Source organism: Apteryx rowi, unplaced genomic scaffold, assembly GCF_003343035.1.
Source record: "Apteryx rowi isolate R43461 unplaced genomic scaffold, aptRow1 scaffold_882, whole genome shotgun sequence".
Lineage (NCBI taxonomy): Eukaryota > Metazoa > Chordata > Aves > Apterygiformes > Apterygidae > Apteryx > Apteryx rowi.
In genome coordinates, this window is record NW_020451185.1 from 64,062 (window position 1) to 80,143 (window position 16,082).

General features: G+C 45.1%; 1 long non-coding RNA gene across 1 annotated transcript; it reads left to right on the forward strand.

Annotated features, from left to right (window-relative positions):
- Positions 1–40: 40 nt before the first annotated feature.
- On the forward strand, positions 41–4,769 carry LOC112977955. The gene is made up of 3 exons (XR_003257716.1): positions 41–125; positions 818–884; positions 1,733–4,769. It is a non-coding gene; the product is annotated as an uncharacterized LOC112977955 (long non-coding RNA).
- The last annotated feature ends 11,313 nt before the right edge of the window (positions 4,770–16,082 follow it).

Below are 16,082 nucleotides of genomic sequence, written 5' to 3' on the forward strand. Positions count from 1 at the left end.
GAAGGGGCGGATCTCCGCAGGCGTCGCCCGGCCGCGCTCCCGAAGGAATCGAAACTTGAAGGCGGAGACGGGCCGGGCTGCGGGGGGCGCCGCGCTCCTCTCTCCTCATAAAGCGGGTGCCGCAGGTATCAGAGAGAGCTGGGGGAGGAGGAAAGAGTAGGGCCGCCCCGCGCCCCGAATGAGCTTCCCCCAGCCGGGAAGGAGACAAACTGTGCTGGGGCTGGCCGCCGCCGGGGTGAAGAGAGGGAGGGAGCCGGGGGGCGGGCGCCGGCGGGGCCGCCCCGCTCCGCGCGGCCGCGGCTGGGAGAGCGCCGGGGCCGTCCCCCCCCGCCGCGTAACGGCCGCCTGCGCAGCGCCGCGGGTGGTGAGGGAAACCAGCGGGTTGTATCCGCTGACAACCACGGAAATACATGCAAAGGCGGGACTGAAAGTTGTTTGTCTGTCTGTTTGTTTTTTAATGCCTGTTTTTTTTGTGTGTGTGCGTGTGTGGTTTCTGACGTTTGGCTTTGGCAATGAAGTGCTGCCGCCCTGCCTGCAGGGCACGTCATTTTCTACTTTTGTTACCGGGCATAACGCGCCAAGTGCGGATCCCGACTGGTCATTCCCCGCAGCACGTTCCTGAGTTACGCTGGTGCCCACTGAAGGTTTTCCTCGCTTTTCATCTACTAACTTCTCCTATCAGTATATGTGCGACACTAATATAAATGTAATACAGAGCTTTAAGCCTATAATGCAGGAAAAATGCATACCCAAGTAATACCAGTGTTTATGCAACTACTTTTTGCAATTGCAAAATTTGCAATTTTCATTCTTCCAGGTTGCCAGTTAGCTGCTAATCAATACTGTTTTCCACAGTTGTGTCCCGACAAGAGGGCGTGAAGCCAGTAAGTAAATAATTCCTGTTAATGTTGAGGTAGAGTTTGGGAGGGATTATGAAACTGAGGAGAAGCATGGCAAATATGTGAATCAGAAAGATATGAGAGGGAGGAGGTTGAGTGCTGAGTTCATTAGAGATGAATTTTGAGTATTCAAACTTTAAGCAATGTAGGCTTAAGAAGCAGTAAGTATCAACTGATCCCTCTGTACTGGGAACTTAACCTTGAAAGTAAAGTGAATGCCAAATTGTGTTGCTTGGTACTAGTGCTTAATCTGAAAGGCAAGCAAAACTACATAGTCAACAACACAGTCAGCACCACAATCAACAATTGCTATTCAGTTCATAGAAAGAGAAACACCTCAAAGAACTGGACTGATGTGTTCAGTAGTTTGTGGTTTTGCTGTTTCTTTCTTGAATGGAAAGTTATAGAGAGAACTTTTCAATGGGTGTATTTTTCCACATTTGCCTTCTTGCTATGATACTTGAACAAATGAAGTAATTTAAATAAAATGATAGAAAGAAAGGATAGAAAGAGGAGTTTACTGTATCGATTCTAGCTTTAGGAAAGTAAATTGATGGTTCTGGGCTGGTTTATGTTCTAGACTTGCATATGTGCATTATCAGGTTGCCTAGGATAATAAAACTCAGATCCATACTTGACATAGTTTTAAGACTGACTGCAAAGGTAGAAAATAGTTTAGGCAGTGAGCCAGCAGTTTTCGCTGCAAAGTCCAAACACTAGAGAAATCATGAATCAGGCATTTTAAAAAAGCCTTTCAGTCATATTTATTTGTCTTCTGTTCTTTTTTCATCTCATTCCCCTGAAAACATGCATTTGTGCATTAATCCACTCAGAAGTCTGAACTATGTGGGCAGAGGAACTTTATTGACCACTTTTTGGGAACAGTATAACATGTGTGGAGTGGGAAACTAAACTGAAGAACTCCAAGCAAAAAGAAGCTGCAGGTACCACCTTGACAAGCATTGCCCTGAAATCTACTTTAGAAGTGTTTTGGATCAGTCCTGGGAGAAAACAAACAAAAACTTTACGGGATTTATCCTGTCTCTTGGTATATTGTTCTGCAAATACAAATGCCCCAAATACTTGACCTCCTCACCATTTTCTTCTTCAAAGAGTACCTGTTTGTATGAAACAACACAGCTGTGTGAAACAGAAGGAATGGCTGTATGAGGGAGTCCCAAGTCAGTGTTCTTTTCACAGAGCAGTGAGTGATTCCGTCCAAAGATTTCAAGCCATTTTCGTAAAGTTAAGAACCGTAAAAAATGGCTAAGTTGATGTAACCTCTTGCTGTTGCTAAAAATGCAATCCCTATACCGCTCTTATTTCTGTTGTCCTCTGCTTCCAGCTGTAAAATCTCCTTGTTTGCCCTGGCTCTGGTATTCATCTGATTCCTTAGTAAGCCAAGTCAACTATCAGAGACTTGTAATAGAAATACTAAGATTGGTATAAATGAAATGGGTGTGTGAAAGTGTCAGAAGAAACAGCAGAACAAGGGTTAAAAGAATGGCCTGTACTGATAGCCAAAGAAACAGTTTAAGGTAGTAAAACTGAGAAATGCATTGTTTCTCTCAAGCCAAGAAGGCCTGCCCTCCATAGCACAGGCAACTTGTCAGCAGAAGACCCTGCAGTGTGGCAATGTGAGGATGACAGGAAGGTACAGCACATAACAAATGCTGTTTCTTTTCGTGTTAGTCCAACTGGAAGACAAACTGTAACTTAGGAAACTCAAAATGAAGAAACACAGCAAATGGGCAAAACACTGGCCTAAAGTGTATAGAGGCTGAAGTAGTCAGATTATGAAGCAAAAGGATGACACCATAGTAAGTATTGGGTCCCACTAACTTTTATACTGGGTATAAAATACCACTACAAAACACAGTTTGCAACTGCCACTCCAGAAGAACTCAAAAAATATGGTGGAGGGTGTGATTGCTGGTGTCCATCTTCCTTTGTGCTGGACACAACACAGATCCTGGCCAGACCAGCTGGGCTTGTGACTATGGAAGTGTGAGAGTGTGAGAAATGAATAATTGTGAATGAAATTGAAGGAACTGAGTGAAACCTATGAGAGAGTGAGCATGAATGCATAAAATTCCTTTACTTAGTTTGTAAAATAATCCCCCCACCCCCATAAGATCTTTTCCTGATTTTGTTACATTAATTTTCTACAGGCTCATAAACTGAAAGAAAACTAGTTTTTGTTCGTTTTCTGGGTTGTTGTTTTTTTCCTTTAGGGGCAGCAACTTGCTAACTGGAGTGTAGTTTGGCAAGGTGGGTTGAGCCCCAGTCTGTGTGCAGGAATGGCAGGCAGGTAATACTTTTGGAAGTCAACCTTTTGAACGTGCATGCCTAAATGCAACTTCTGCAGCCTAACTGAAGGCAGCTGAATTTTGAAAAAACCCTTTGTCTTGCCTGATGTATCTGAAGTCTGAACTTGCAATATGATGTTACACTTAACCCTGCGGAACTGCTCTGCTGCATGTGAAAAAGAGGTGCTCCTACTCTACGTAGTCTGCACAGCATGGGTTGCCTCAGGTATCCCCATACTGGTTCCTCTGACCAAATCTGGAGTTCTGTCCCTTTGAGGATGGCTGAAGTATGTGGTAACACTCTGGGAATATGTCGTCCAACCGACTTCCTCTCTTTTCCAGCATGCATCAGTTGTGCTAGTTCAGTTTCTCTCGTCACCAGCCCAGTTCTGGTTCTCGAGACCCCTCTTTCAGGTTTCAGCTTTGGCTTACCTTACAGTTATTCTCTCCATGGCATGGCAATCAACCATTACTCTTGCTCTGTTTTCCCCAGATTGATTCAAATAGCATTTTGCAGCAACTTGCTGGGACCTTTGCTTTCTTATCCCTCCCCCATTTCTTATACAACTCTCCCCGTTCTGTATTTTCTGCCTAATCAGCTGCTGGCTGAGTATGCAGCTGCATGAGGATTTTAAAGTTGTTTTGTTTTTTTTGTTCTGTGGAAACAGTTTCACTGGTTTTAGCTTCCAGATATTACAGTAGAGAGTTTTGTTTCCATGTTTGTTTGTTTTTTTTAAATTTGTTTGGGGAAATGCCTTTCTTTAAAACCAGAATGGCACTCTGACCTTTTACTCCATAATATGAATGTATTCTTGGCAGATTTTTTTTTGAGAAGTTATACTTCTCTACAGAAGAAAAGGAAGCTCTTTGCATAAAGCTGACTATGGCTCTGTGTTAAAGCTGTACAAGTTGCAGAGATCTGTAAAAGAAATATTCAGATTGATATGAATGCAATATGAATGGAAATGTGTGTGTGTGTGTGTGTGAAAGCACCAGCAGAAACAGAAGAACAAGAGTTAAGAGTGGCCTGTGTTGAGAATGAAGGTCAACTTTCTTCCCAGGACACTGCTCCCAGGGCTGTCCCAGGACAGACAGTCCTGTGCATTAGTGGGCCAGTTTCAGCTCCACAGAGCACGGGCTCCTATAGCAAGCCTCTTTTCTTCAGTAGCGAAGGCTCACTCTTGAAAGCCCAAACTCTTTTCCCTTCTCTGTTCTGTAGCTCCACAGCTGTCTTACCATAACTATGGCAAGGGATCAATGGCTACAAAGACAGATTAGGAAGTAATTTAGGACAGGAGTGGGAAAGAAAATAGCAGGCAAATCCTAATCCCGCTTGTACTGACTGACATGGAAATTCTTTTCTGAATATGCTTAGGGTGGTGAAGATGGCTTTTGTGACACTGTAGGCCAACTGCTGGTTTTCCTACTGATATTGAAATATATTGCAAGTATTACAGAATGAACTTTCTACCATCAAATTTCACCTTAAATACAGTGTATGCTTTCATTAACTATGAAAGCTAGTTACGCATATTTAAGGATATCGATAATATAAATGCTTATAAATTTACTACATAAATTTATATATAATTATATTGTATTATATACACTATAAACTCACTATATATAAATTATCACTTGTGAGCTTCATGCAGTCATCTGCAGGTGTCAGGGATTTTCCTGCTGCACAGCTAGCTAAATGTATTTTGTTACGTGATATTTTCTGTCTTCCTCAGAAACATCAGTATAATGCAACACCTAGAGCTCAAGCTTGCTATAACCTGAAGAGAAGTTGAGGGAACAAGGGTCAGACAGGGTGTGTTTGGGAGACAGTATGACAGGGAAGGCTCTCACACTTCCCCTGCAAAAACAGCACTAGGGCATTTGGGTCCCAGCTCAAATGCCTGTTCACAAGTGCACACAGCATGGAGAACAAGCAGGAGGAATTTGAGGTCCATGTGCAATTGTTTTAGGCAAACACGACCACTCCAATTGGTTTGCATAAAATCCAATTTAATAGAATAATTGAGCAAGTTACAAGTAAGCAAAACAGCGCTGGGCGGCCGGGGAGTCTCCTGCTCCACCAACGGCGCACGCAATCCCCCGCTCACAGTCCCCTTATATGCGGTTCTAGTTCCAGATATACGTAGCACTTCCTGTAACTTCTGTGGTTGCACCGGCTGTTGCTGGGGGGGGTCGGGATGAAGGCTGGGGTCTTCCTCTGCGTTGTGCGTGGTGCCCTTCAGGTCGCGCGCATACATTTCACAATGCAATATCGCTCTGCTGGCTCAGTACAGTCATCTCGGGTGGGGTTCATGTGGTGATAGCCCGTACTTAGCGCCTAGTTTCTTCGTAAAATCACTTCACGAGTTGATAGCCCGTACTTAGCGCCTAGTTTCTTCGTAAAATCACTTCCCGAGTTGATGTAACAAATTAGCACGTATCACACAATGGCAGAGCTATGACTGCTCCAGGATTATGGAGATCTGGTGGGATAGCTCTCATGATTGGAGTGCTGCAAAGGATGGATAGAAGGTCTTTGGGAAAGATGGGATAGGAAGGTGAGGAGGAGGGTCTGCTCTGTTCAAAGGAGTGGCTTGAATACTTGGAGACAGGTGACAAACCAGTAGAAAGCGTAGGCACAGAGGACAAACCAGCATGGGTGATTTTGTAGTAGGTGTCTGCTTCAGTCCACCTGAACAAGAAGAGAAGGTAGATGAAGCCTTCTCAAGGCAGCTGGAGAAAGCCTCATAGTCACAGGCCTTGTTACTCAAAGGGGACCTTAACAACTACAATATCTGGCTATATGGCTGGGTATAACTAGTCCAGGAGATTTCTGGAGTGTATTGCAGATAATTTCTTGACGAAAGCGACTGATGAACAGACTAGGGGAGATGTTCTATTGGAGCTGGTACTCAACAACAAGAAGAACTGGTTGAAAGATGTAAAGGTTGAGGGCAGATGTGGTTGCACCAAACATGAGACTATAGAGTTTAAGCTTCTAGGAGGAGTGAGCATGAAAAACAGGAGGATTACAACCCTGGGCTTCATAAGAGCAGATTTTGGCCTGTTCAGGGACCTGCTTGACAGGATTCCATGGGAAACTGCCCTGAAGGGCAAAGGGGCCCAGGAGACCTGGATAATCTTCAAGGACAGCCTCCTCAGAGCACAAGAACAGTCCATTACAGTATGCAGAAAGTTGAGCAGGCATGGCAGAAATTCAGCATGGGTGAACATGGAGCTCCAGACTGAGTGCAACCAGGAAAAGGTAGTAAACAGAAGTTGGAAGCAGGAACAGGCTACTTGGGAGTAATACAAGTATATTGAAATTGAGTTATGAATGGCAAAACTCAGCTGGAGCTGAAACTAGCAAGGGAGGTGAAGGTCAGCAAGAAGGGTTTCTGTAAGGACATTGGTGCTAAAAGGAAGGCTAAGGAGAGCATGGGCCCATTGGTAAATGGAGCAGGAGACCTAGTGGCAAGCAGTACAGAAAAGGCTGAGGTCCACAATGCCTTTGTTTGCTTCAGTTTTCATAGGTAGGATTTTCTTTCACATCTCCCAGGTCCCTGAGCCTCCTGGCAGAGTCTGTGGGCCTGAAACAGTACCCACAGTAGAAGAGGGTGAAGTTAGGGATCACTTCAGCTGGATGTACACAGTGCTATGGACCAGAGCAGATGCATCCAAAGGTACTGAGGGAGCTGGCCAATGACACTATCTGTCATTTTCGAAAGGTCATGGCAGTTGGAGGAGGTTCCTGATGACTGGAAAAAGACAAACATCACACCCATCTTCAAGAAGGGCAAGAAGGAGGATCTAGGTCTGTCAGGCTCACCTTGATCCCTGGGAATCTTATGGAGCAAATTATCTTAGAAGCCATTTCTAAACACATGAAGGACAAGAAAGTGATGGGGAACAGCGAACATGGACTTACCAAAGGCAAAGCATGTCTGACCAACCTCATTTCTTTCCATGGTAAGATGACTGGCACTGTGGACAAAGAAAAGGCTGTGGATGTTGCATACCTTGGCTTTAGCAAGGCCTTTGACACAGTGTTCCATAGTTTTCTTATCACCAAATTGGTGAGATACAGGCTGAATAAGTGGATGATAAGGTGGGTGGAAAATCAGCTGGGCTGCTGGGGTCAAAGAGGGATGATGAGCGGTGCAAAGTCCAGTCGGCAGCCAGTAACTAGTGGAGTCCCGCAGGGATCAGTTCTGGGCCATACTGTTTAATGTCTTCATTAACGATCTTTGTGATGGGACAGAATACATTCTCAGAAAAACTGTATGACACCAAATCGGAAGGAGCAGTCGGTATGCTGGAGGCCAAGGATGCTGTTCAGAGGGACTTGGACAGGCTGGATAAATGGGTTGTCATAAACCTCATGAAGTTCAACAACAGCAAATGCAAAGTCCTGCACCTGGGATGGAATAGCTCCAGGAAGCAATACAGGTTGAGGCCAGCTGCCTAGGCAGCAGCTCTACAGAAAAGGACCTGGGGGTCTTGGTGGACAAAAGTTGACCATGAGCCAGTAATGTGCCCTTGCAGCAAAGGTGGCCAACATCATCCTGGGCTGGGTTAGTAAGAGTATAGCTAGCAGGCCCAGGGAAGTGATCCTTGCCCTCTACTTGGCACTTGAGAAACTGCATTTGGAGTACTGTATGCAGTTTTGGGCTTCCCAGTCCAGAGGAAAGGCTGAGAGCTGGGCCTGTCTGGACTGGAGAGGAGTAGGTGAAGAGGAGACCTTATTGCTGTCTACCGCTACTCAGTTGCAGGATACAGAGAAGACAGAGCCAGAGTCGTCTTGGAGGTGCACAGTGATAGGAGGAGAGGCAATGGGCAGAAGCTGGAACATGGGAAATTCTAATTAGATATTAGGGAAAAAAATTACCAGAAGGGTGGCTAAACACCTGGGCAGGTACCCATGTAGGCTGTGGGATCTCCATCCTTGGAGGTGTCCAAGGCTTGACAGGACACAGACCTGAGAAACCTGATCTAATTAGACCTGCTTTGAGCAGGGGATTGAACTAGATGGCTCCAGAGGTCCCTTCCAACCTAAATTATGCTGTGATTCTATGAATTTTTAAGTAGAGCATCTTCTTTCCTAGATGCATTCCAATACACTGTACTGATTGTCAGGTTTGGGGGGGGGGGCAGGGACAGGAGGAGGAGGGAGAGGAATTTCCTCTTCCAAATTAGGTTGTTTGAGGTCTTAGATATTTCTTTGTGTGTCTTTTTGCTTTTGCTTGTTGCCTGCAGTACAATTGTCAAGGACATTATCTCTTGTTCTCTCTCATTCTCTAAGCATAGCATGCAGCATTAGGCTGTGAATTAAGGTTCTGTCAGTTTAACTAAAATTTCTGGGCTGAATATTTTGGTGAAAGTTAATAGTCTCAGCAGTACAAAAGGTTAAACTTGTACACTGTGAGATGAAGATAGGCCAGTTAATTTTGTGTTTTTAGTAACTAATATCCACATGCAAAATATGCAGGCATTTTTTTAAGAACCATGGTATTTATACTTGCAGAGTAAAATAATGAGACACAAGCTTAACACAATTTCTAATTATCATGAAAACTTCCTTGTAGAACCAAACCCTTAGCAGATCTTCTAACCATTCTGTTGGACTTAGCAGCTATAAGAGATGGGATGCATGTCAGAGCTCTCTCCTAAGGAAAAGAGATTCTCTCTTTAAACATGTTTTATGCACATGCATTTGTAAACCAAACCCAGTGGCTAGGTCTTTCACAATAGACTTGTATACCTTTTTCTGTGGTAGTACAGCAATATAGTAGTATTACACTCAGTATAATATCACTAGAGGCATGGTGTTGTCAAAGATCAAACCTTTAGATACCTCGGAAAACACACCCTGAAAATCCTATCGCCTTTGAAAAACAGTTGATGTTAAAACATCCCCAGGACCTATTGTACAAACTCTACAAGGTTAACTGCTCTTATTGTTCCATTAATAGGGACCATGTATCCTTTCTTATATTAAAGCAAACCATTATATACTTTAATCTCTATTCAACATCCAAATATACAACTTAACAATGGTAACTGTCAACAGTTGAAGTGAGCAGAACCTTCAGCTCAAGCTCTCCAAACATAGCTGTTTGCATAGCCGTTAGGAAATGCTGTGTAGTTGCTTGGTATAAGCAACAATATCTTAACTCATTCCCTAGACTAGGTGATCTAGCGATGCACTCTGTTACACAACACTCTTCCTGAAGCTATGATTCCAGGATTAAAAATAATTTTCAGGGTCCTGGCTGCATTCATCCTCCACCCCAGGAAACTTGGCTGCCTGGACTCAGGGCCAACTTTAATAAGCAGCTGCCCAGCCTTGAACAGAGCTCTGTGACAGAAAGCTGACAGAAGTCTTTTCTCTTGGAATGGGATTTAAGCTAAGGCTCTTGTCCTTGACCCCTGCCTGAGCTGGGTTGTAGCTGCACTACAGTCATGCCTGTGCACAGCCAGTTACCCAGTTGATCTGGGCACTGGCACAGACCCATGGACTGACTTCCCAGCTTGATCTCGGACCTGCCTTATCGCTACAGATGGACTTGCCTGGTGATCTGGACTCTTGGCTGCACCTGGTTGCCACCCCTGGGCCTGCTGTGCCTTGCTTGAACCCTGTGGGACTGGCTTTTGCTGGCGAGGTGGCTGCCCCTGTCAGCCTTGTTATCACACTCAGCACCGGGCTCCCCTTGCAGGGCAGCTGGCCCTCACAGCTTCCTGACAACAGCTGGCAAGTAGCATGCAGAAGTGGCTAGTCACAGGGCTCCAGCTCCTCTCCCTTTCCAGCTGCTTCACAGCATTACCAGTATCAGGGAGCAGTGAGGGCTAGCAACTCTGTGTGGGAAGATGAGCCAGGAGCGGAGCACAATGATAAGGCAGGCAGGAGAAGCAACCACACTGACCAGGAGCCAGAATGTGGAACAGCCAGACCAGGTCAGGATCAGGGCCAGAGACAGTGGTCAGGGTCAGACACAGTCTGGTGATCACCCAGTAAGTCTGCAGTGAGGAGGCCAGTCCAAGATCAAGATGGGTAGCTGAACCGGTGAGTCCAGGTCAGGGCCAGACTCATGGAGGTAGGAGACTGGGCGCAGGCACAGCTGCAGCACAGTTGCAACACAGTGCTGGCAGGGGCCAGCAGTAAAGCCTCAGTGTAAAAGCAGTTCCCAAGGGAGAGGAGGGGCAGGCCCTCGCTTCTTGCTTTCCTTGCAACAGCTCTTAGCAAAGGAGCTGACCCTGGGCTCAGCCAGCTGAACTCTCTAAACTTTGCCAACTTAACTCCCAGGAGGGGGATGCACTCTGGGCCCTGACAAAAGGATGATATAACTAGTGACCTCTTCAATAGCAGTTTGGTGCCAGGAATCCGTGTTGTCATGAGGATATTATTTGTTCTCTTCCTTACTTGGAGGAGAAGGAAAAAAAAGACAAAGTGATAGTGCCTCCCTATTCATGTGTATGTGTATAGTGAGGCCTCACACTAGGCCATAACATAAGAATCTCTGTTGCTGTCACTTGTTTCTTACTCCAGGGTTGCTTTCTCTCCATTGGGATTGTTTATGGTGTATGCTTGCCTGCTAGTTTTGCTTAGTATTGTCTGGATTTTCTTGAATAGCTTTGCTACAGTCTAGCAAAGACCAGATCCAACTTCTTTTTGTAGTTTAGGAAATGATTAAGGTTCAAGCCTAAGCAACCTGACTCCTCTCTTCATGTGTGTGCCACAGTGTGGTGGTTTATGGAAGTGTGAACGGCAGCATCTAGCCAATACTAATGCCTGAAAACAGTCAGTTGGGTGCTATTCTTTTTTATTTATAGCTTTTATGGGTCAGTCCCAAGAGTCAGCAATTGAAATAAACCACAATGTTAAGACTGGTGGGTCACCGTTGAGCCATTCAGGGAGATTCTCCCATTGTGGCTGGGGATCCCTCAGACCAAAGCTATCCAACTGACAGCTCCCAGGCTGGATTTGGTCCATGAGTACTCCTATTAAGTCCACCACTTTTTTCTTGAAGAAGCCTCCTACTCCCTCTCTCCCACACCCTGGGACATCTCCCGTGCCTGTGCTTAGAGCCCTGTCACTACTGTATCACTGTGCCTATGCTAGGCTTCTAGGGATAGGAGCCATCATATCTGTGGCTATTCAGTGCATCCTCATCAAGAAAAAAAGAGAGTGGTACAGCATGCGAAATATAGTCCAGATGAAAAATCCACCAGAAGAGGAAAATTTAACCATATGGTTAAATGGCCCCAAAGTACCAGGCCTATCAGATGCTGTGGCAGTCATAACTGTTTTCAATTTTCAATTGTTTGGTTTTTTTATTAATAAAAAAGAGGAGTTTCTTTTCAGCAGTCTCACCTTTCCACAAAAATAAGCACACTGTCATGCAAAACATCATAAACTTTTTGAATAGGTTAGCAGAGTCAGCAACCACCAAGAACATTTCTGACAAACTTTTCAGTCACTCCTAGCCATACTAGCATGCAGTCACAGATTAGAAGTTTCTTTTGCAGTCCAGGCAAACTCTGGCACTAAGTAACACCAGCCTTTCCCTAGTGGGCTGGGGATTACCCTTACCAGAAATTAGTTATAAAATCTGATCCCTTTGCCATTAGGACCATTCCCACCACCTCTGCAGAAGCTGGAGTCACTGTAGCTAGAACTCTGCTTTGTCAGCAAAGACTCATGCAAATTTAAGTCTACAACTCACTGGGAAGTCTGTTCAGAAATCTCTGACTTGCTTTTGAACTATTTCCAGTCACTGTTTTTGTTGGCTTCATGGTGGGAGAGAATTTTAATAGCTGTCTTTAGAGGCCTTAATTTTGTGCATTGCATACTAACTAGTCTCTCCATTCATCTGTTCAGCTCTCTCTGGACTAGCAGTTCTCTACAAGCTTTCCTAGTTCAGGAAGTTTATTTTTCTATTTAGTGCCATTTATCAACCCTGAATTACTTTGCAGTCACTAATGATGAAAACTTTTCTCCTTTCTCTATTGCTGCTTGCTATGGGAAATGCTTGTATTGGAGAAGCTTTTCTGGTGGAACTTGTGATGTCCAAGGGATGTATTAACTATGCTGGCAACTGACTTTCTACAGCCTCAGCAGATGTTCTGCCCACAGGTTTGACAGAGGATGACAGACAGTGCCACAGCTTATAAACATTAGTTCTTTTCTTTTTGTCAGCTGTGTGCTATTCCAATCTTTGTTATAGGTGAGCCAGCTATCTGCAGAGCTATCAACCATCCATTCTTCAAACAAGCAGGCATTTAAGGAGATATTCATGCCACCTAAGGTGAAGCATCTTTCTTAGACTATGCTTCAGCTGGATATTCTGGGGACTGCACAAAGAGCCTGGGAGAGTGAACTTAAGCATCCAGTTACCTGAAGTTAGGCAAATAAAATTTTTTCATCGGTATCCTCCTGAAAAGAGCTGTTGGATGAAGTTCCCTCCTCATCTCTCCAGCCACTGCAATCACTGTGTTTGCATTCTGGTGTTAACATTTGGGGGGTTTCAGTTCCCTCTTTTAGCCACAGATATAGAAACCGCAGAGGACCAGCAGTGTTGTACATGGCCACTTTTACTAACTTCATACTGACATTAATGGCCTGACTGCTGCTCTGGATGTCGCCTATCAGAGAAGACTGAGGTCATTGTTGGAAGGTCAATGCGTCTCAGCTAATCCTTGCTGTGAGAGTTGTCTCAGGCAAAAATGGCTCAGTTCAAATAGCCTAAACCAAAATCAGGGCTTTATAAATTTATTAACAACACATAATTAACTGGCAATCAGTGAACTATATGTTCAGGATTGATATTGGTGATACAACAGTTTAACCAAAATACCAGCTGCTTATGAAATCTCAATAAACACTTGCAAATTTCTAAATACCTTTCTGTAACTAATCCCAAGAAGTTCTAATCATGCACACACACACACATGCTCACACACACATGGAGTCACACAGGTCTGTGCACAAACCTCCCCTCTCACAGGACAAGCACACCCCCTCTTTTGGGCCTGTAAATTCTCCTACTTGCGCATCCCTCCTGTTGGAGATGTGGGTGCTCCAGCTTTATGTGCACCTCTGTTGCCCGACAATCCGCTGATCCACATGCCAGTGAGAAACCCCCAGGTTCACATACACACATCCCAGGTGTGGGTCTCTCCTTGTTGCACTCTGTGTTGATGCTCCACTAGCTGGATGCAGGCTCCTTGTGGCATCCGACATGTCTGGCCTAAGCAGGAGGTGAGATGCTGGCAGGGTAACTTCTGGGAATGCCAAACCAAGTTTTTACTGCTGCTGTTTCTAGTTCAAGGTCTCTCCCCCCTTGTTACAAATTGTCATGCTTCTTCTGTGCTTCGTTTCATACTGACTCCTTCTTTGTTTCAAAAATCTCTTTGAAATTCCCTGATTAATGTTTAATCTGGCTGATGGTCATCTTCATCTTTAACTTGATCAGTTTTGGGCAACTACTCTCCAGATAATTTATTTGATCCATATATACACTGTGTACACACCTAACAGGTGTGCTTCTCCAGCCATTTGCCAAGGGTGGATCATTTTAGCACCCCACAAAGGGTTTTGCCATCATAGTTATGAGTGCAAATCCTCCAGGTGAGCTTATGCCAGCCGAAGGAGACTTTGTGCCAGCAGAGTTCAACTGCAGGGATTTGCAATAGAAAAGCCATTTCTTCAGTACAAGTGGCACCCTCATGGTTGGTGGTGGTAAGGAAAGAGAGGGGAAGATTTTCAGCTCTGGATCACATTTTTCTCAAACCTCCTGATCAGAAAGATGCCAACAAAAACTTATTAGCACAAACCTTTAAAGGAAGCAATGTTAAAAGACCCTACACATGGAAATAACCTCAATTCTAACCTCAGTCTCAAGAAGGTTGTGGAGAAAACCCTCCTGGAAATTCATTTCATGGTACATGAAGAGCAAGAAGGTAATTAGGAACAGCTGGTGTAGATTTATCAAGGACAAATCATGCCTACCCAGCTTTGTTGTCTTCAATGTTGAGATGATTAGCTCAGGGGACAAAGGAAGAGCAGTGGATAGCTTGATTTTAGCCAGGCTTTTGACATGGTATCTCACAGAAACCTTGTAGACAAGCTGAAGAGATATGGATGGGAGGGATGGATAACAAGGTAGATGGAAAACTGATAAGCATCAGGCTAAGTGAATAGCAGCCAGTTACCATTAGGGCCATTATAATAAGCCTTAATGGCCCTGACCAGCCTCACCTGGGGCCCCCCACATCCCTAGCAATGGACCCAGGAGTTTTATTTAAGCTCAGCCCTGGGTTGTCAGTCTTTGTGTGAGCTATATTAGAGGAGTACTAGTCTTCAGCTCAGCTACAACTGTGCCTGGACCCAGACCTGGACCTCAACCCCTGACCTGCAGGCTGACTTTCTAGCTTGACGTTGGCTCTACCTCATTGCCCCAAACTTGCCTGGTGATCTCAACTCATGGCTGAACCTTGCTGTAATCTCTGGGTCTGCTCTCTCACCTTTCTTGGGTCCTGGCAGGAAAGGCCACTACCAGATGTAGGATTCCCTCTTGGCCCCCCATCCCTTTGGGAGCAGCCCATCCTTGCTGCTCCCTGATTGTTACTACTAGCATCCTTCAAGGATTGATACCGAAGCTGTTAGTATTTAGCATCTTTGTAAATCACCTGGACAAAATGAACCATTATCAAGTTCACAGATCTGACTAAATTGTGAAGAATGGTTGCTGTGCTGAAGAGTAGGCTTTGCCACTTAGAGGAATCTTGATAGGTGATTAAAGAGATAGCAGAAATGGGCTGACAGGACCCTCGTAAAGTTTGGCAAATGCAAAAGTGAAGCTTCTGTATAGAGTAACTCTCTGAAACTGTACAGACTGCTTGCCAGCAGGCCAGAAAGCAGCTCTGCAGAAAAGGACTTGGGGTCCTAGTGGACAACAAGTTGACCATAAGCCAGCAACGTGTGCTTGTGGTGAGGACCAATCACATCCTGAGCTGTGTTAATAAGACTGTAGCCAGTAGGCCCAGGGAAGTGATTCTTCCCCTCTACTTGATGCTTGTGAGTCTGCATTTGGAGTACTGTGTTCAGTTTTGGGCTTTTCTAGTACAAGAAAAGCATTGACATGCTGGCATGAGTCCAGCAGAAGGCTGCCAAGCTGGCCATGAGGCTGGAGAATATGGTGAACAAGGAGTGGCTGGCAGCTGGGTCTCTTCAGCCTGGAGAAGAGAAGGCAAGGGGGGACTTTGTTGCTGTCTTCTGCTGCCAGAAGTGTGGAAAAGGATGGTTACAGGGAAGGTGGAGCCAGGCCCTTCTCAAGGTTCACAGTGATGGGTGGAGAGGTGACAGACAGAGACGAGAGATTCCAATTAGATAAAAGGACAAAACTCTCTTCCCAGTGAGTGTGGTCAAACACTGAGACGTGTCCAGATAGGCTTTGGGAATCTCCATCCTTAAGTTATTCAAAACTACCAGGCAAGGCCTTGAGGAACCTGATCTAACTTCAAAGTTAGCTCTGCTGTGAGCAGGAGGTTGGACTGCCAGACCTCCAGAGGTCCCCTCCAACCTGAAGTATTCTGTGATTCTGTAAAGAGGGGAGGAGGAATGATGACAGCTTCTACTCTCCATAAAAGACTTCGGCCTGAAACCTCAAATAGTCTCCTAAGGCTTGTGGTTCTTCAGTCACATAGAGAGCAAGACAGTGAGAAACGGTTATGTTGTTCTCATCAGCACCATCTGGTGCAGCACAATCTTCGTCTTGTAGCAAGGTCTAATGGTTCTGCACTGCCTATTGCCCCCTCAGCATCATACCCACATCCACCTCTGGGCCCAGCTGTGCAGAACTGCCTCAGGCCT